The 4,000-nt window shown below is 43.0% G+C and overlaps 1 long non-coding RNA gene across 1 annotated transcript; it reads left to right on the top strand.

The window, feature by feature from the left end:
- The first annotated feature begins 752 nt into the window (after positions 1-752).
- LOC140905905 (uncharacterized) lies at positions 753-3,066 on the top strand. The gene is made up of 3 exons (XR_012156980.2): positions 753-1,016; positions 2,465-2,583; positions 2,826-3,066. It is a non-coding gene; the product is annotated as an uncharacterized LOC140905905 (long non-coding RNA).
- The last annotated feature ends 934 nt before the right edge of the window (positions 3,067-4,000 follow it).

The raw sequence follows: 4,000 nt of genomic DNA, 5'->3' as shown, positions 1-4,000 counted from the left end.
AAAACCTTAACGATGGGATCAAAATGGGAAGTAAGGAACTAGAAACAGCACTTTATGCAATTTATTTCACCTCTGTGCAAAGGACGAGCATGAAGCCGAGTCATTTTTTTATATCCTCTGAATTGTCTGGTTCTATTTAATTTGATAAAGAACACAGGGTTCAGTTTTTATGGAACATTTGTATTTATACAAATGCTGAGGAAGGATGTTCATTTTGATAAAGGACTCTACTGTTTGCTATAAAACACTTAATCTCTCTCCCAGACACATAGGATATATATTTCTCCACATCTTTTTAATATCTTTAGTAAAATTACATCCAATGTAGGTAAGAAATGTAACACAGAACCATCATAGTTTATACATTCTATATGGCAGTGTCACAAGATCCACTTTTACTGGACTAAAATATGCACCATAATAGGTGACATATATATATATTCCTCAGGCTATAATGGAGCACCTACTAGGAAAGAAATTAAATAAGAGTGGTACAATGATATGGAAATGTTTATCAGTTATTTAAAAGAAATGTATATTGAGACAATTGGACTACTGCAGTTCTACCCCTATCTAGTGAGCGGACTTCCTTAATAAACAATGAATTACAGCAAAGAGATAGCAAAGGGAAGTTTGAAGACAGTTACCAATATGGAAATATTTAACAAAATGACTCTTGTTCCTTTCTCGTTGTAGATTATAATGTTTTGTAGATTATGAAGACTAAACAGATGAAACATGCTGCTAAAGGGGAAAGAATGCCTCATTCCATTCTCTGATCTTGTATCCATGTAAAATAGACAGAGTATTGCATGTACTGATTGCCCCTATGTATAACAAACATGCACTTATAATTGCACTGGTTTACCTGTAATTGAGTTACAAAAGAATTTAAAAAATGGGAATTTAAGACAAAGAGAGCTTCAAACTGAACTACGGAGAGCGTGTGCGCGCACACACACACACGAGTTTGGAAATAAGGACTGAACTGAATGGAACATGTAGAATACTTTACAGTAAGTACATATTAACTATAATAGCATAATGTAGTTCATTTAATTAGAGGGCATGACAGAAAACATTTGCAGTAGGTTAAGTCCTGCTATCATATTACATTTTGATTTTGAATCCAGGGACATTAATTATTATTTCATACATGAGTGGAGTGATTTATTTTCATATTTTAACTTGAGAAAATGTATCCATGAAATAAAATGCCATAATTCGGGGGTTGGGGGTGGAGGGTGGAAGGGGGTGAGAATTGGAATGCATGTGTTATAAGGGGGATTATGGTGTATATAATGCAGAAGTAGAAAGATTAGTAGAAAATTAAGAGTAAGATTTTGTCTGAGAAAATAACCATTTTAAGCATGTTAAAAACATCCTAAACAGTGAAGCTAAAATGTCAGTTTGGGTTACTTCCCAGCCTGGCTCAGAATGTGTTCATATACAACTGAGCTTCTGACCTACCTTCCCCCATTCCCAGAATTCTCATGTTCTTGTTTCTAGTATTTTATTGCTCTGTTGGGAGATGTTGCTTTCACATGATATTACAACATTCAGAACTAATTTCTCTTGTATAATTAAGAACTGTATGGGATGCCAACGAGACATCTAAAGCATCATAGGCAGTCAGGGCAACAAAGGGACAGACTTTTTGCTACACCTCTCAGGAGGAGTTGGAATGGGGGACGGCAAAGGTGGTTTTAAGCTGCTTCTGCACGTCCCAGATTCTGGGCTGCTCAGGAGATAGTTCATCCCCTATCATAAATTAGAGCATCTCCAGGGATTAATTGAATTTACAGTAGCCTTACACAGTTGGCTAAGGGCTGCTTTGCAGCCTAGAATTGCCACAGTAGACAGCACTCTGGTTACAGTCCCCACTGCTGCTCCAACATGCTCCCTCTGTCCCTACATGGGGGCTATGAGGTGGGGCAATGTAGGGACATTTACACTGGCCCTATTCTGCCTCTGCATTGGGGAAATTTTCATGGACCACTGGATTGGCATGGAGGGGCCATAATCTGACCCAGTATTCCTGTCCTAGAAAATACAGTTTAAGTCCCTGTTTAGACTGGGGATTTGCCTCGATCACAGACAGGGCTGTAGCTGTAGCAGTGCAATTCCTAGCATAGACAGGTAAAGCTGCTGTTTGCACTGGCAGAGTTTACCCTGGTTTCAAACTGGACTAAGTTCCACACGTGAAAATAGTAGATTTGCCAGTTTCCGTTAGAACTTCCATTGGTGCAACTACATCCATGACTGTAGTTTCTGCAAATCCCCAGTCTAGGTAGATTCATGCACCCAAGGGTTGGGGCAGGAAAGGTGAGTAACACAAGACAAAGTGATTAAATGGAAACATTAAGTACACGTCGTATTCGTTCCACAATTTAATTTTTTTGATTGCTCATAATTTTCAGTTGGCAAAGGGGGTGGCTTCAGATTTCTGTTTCTCTTTAAACAGTGTGTTTTCAAGAGAGATTTAAAAGAGGAAGGCTAGAGGCTTGACAGACCAGATCAAAGAGGCATTATGAGAAAGAAGGCATTACGAGAGGAAACTAAGGAAATGTCCAGTGGTGTGGGGTGAGTAGAGAATAAGGTTCTTTGAAGATGAAATATATATACTACCATTAGTCATCATCGGCACATTCCCCTTATTCCTTACCTTCAGTGAGTCAAGCTTTTCCATTTCATCTGTGTTTGATTATAATGTCTTTCGCCACTGCCTGGCACCTCTCTTTTCTTACATTTTTATATAAAGACCTAGAAGGTGGATTCCGACCTTTACCCCAGCCCAGGTGATAGTTTCACATTCATTCTTGTAGTGAGGCAGAATGGCTCCCTCCGAACTGGACTGTGATGGACCACTACACTCCTGTGCTGGGCAGAGCCGAATCCTCCACACCTCCGGCACTGGAAGTCCCGGGTTGGGACAGGAAGTATAAAAGCAGAGCCCTGGGGCTCAGTTGGGGCTGGACCACCGGAGGGAGCAGATGTCTCTTCCAGGGAGTGGCGATTTTTGCAGGATCCCAGACTAGCCCGTGAGTGACACCATGCCCTGCTGTTGGAGGAGATGGACGAGTATCCTGAGATGCTGCCAGGACCGCCGTCAGACAAATGCCCCAAAGAGCTCTGGGGACTGTCAGCAGCTGAGTACCCCAAGGAGACAGAGAACCATCAGACTACGGGGCCCTATATCCAGATTGTGGTAAGAAGTAGCCCAGGGGAATGAGACTTTAGTCTGGTTCTGCTGCTGGAGAGTGAATCAGCATGTTTTGGGAGTATCACTGCAGACCTATCCACCACTATTAGGGCCCTGGGCTGGGACTCAGTGGAATAGGGTGGGCCTATGTCTCCCTGCCCCCTGCCACTGACCCCACCCCGGGGTGGCAGCCAAACCCCTCTTTTTGGCTGGGCTGTGTTATCGGCTCACTATCAGCCAGGTGGTCATGGGCTAAAGACTGTTTGTGCTCTGTCCAGCCCAGAGGGCCAGAACTCCCCTATAGACTGTTAATTACTGTTTGCCCCAGTCAGGTGGCTGTGGGCTAAAGACCGCTCATGGCTCTGCCCCACCCAGAGGGCCAGAGTTCCTCCTCCCTAGACTGTTGCTGTCTGCCCCAGCCAGGCGGCTTCAGGCTAAAGACTGTTTGTGGCTTGGCCCCACCCAGAGGGCTGGAGTTTCCCCTATAGACTGTTACCTGCTGTCTGCCTGTAGTGAGGCAGAGTGGCCTCCCTCCCCACTCAAGAGCGAGGACTACAATTCTCTTTAAAGCTACTTTTTTATCTTTGAAAATAATTTCCTTTTCCCTCCTGCATTATTGAACACTCCAGAGTCTAACAAGCAGCTCCAGCCACCTGAGCCCTTATTACCTTTTGTGCAAATAATTGTTGATAATATTTTCGTTAGATTGGACATAGCTATAGTTTGGGCCTGGATTCAGGTTTAGATCATGGGCCACATTTATGTACATAGGGATGAGGAGACTTTGAGCGACAGGGA

This window comes from Lepidochelys kempii, chromosome 2 (assembly GCF_965140285.1).
Source record: "Lepidochelys kempii isolate rLepKem1 chromosome 2, rLepKem1.hap1, whole genome shotgun sequence".
Taxonomy (NCBI): domain Eukaryota; kingdom Metazoa; phylum Chordata; order Testudines; family Cheloniidae; genus Lepidochelys; species Lepidochelys kempii.
Note: the sequence above shows the minus strand (reverse complement) of the source record. Positions and strands in the feature narration are given on the sequence as shown.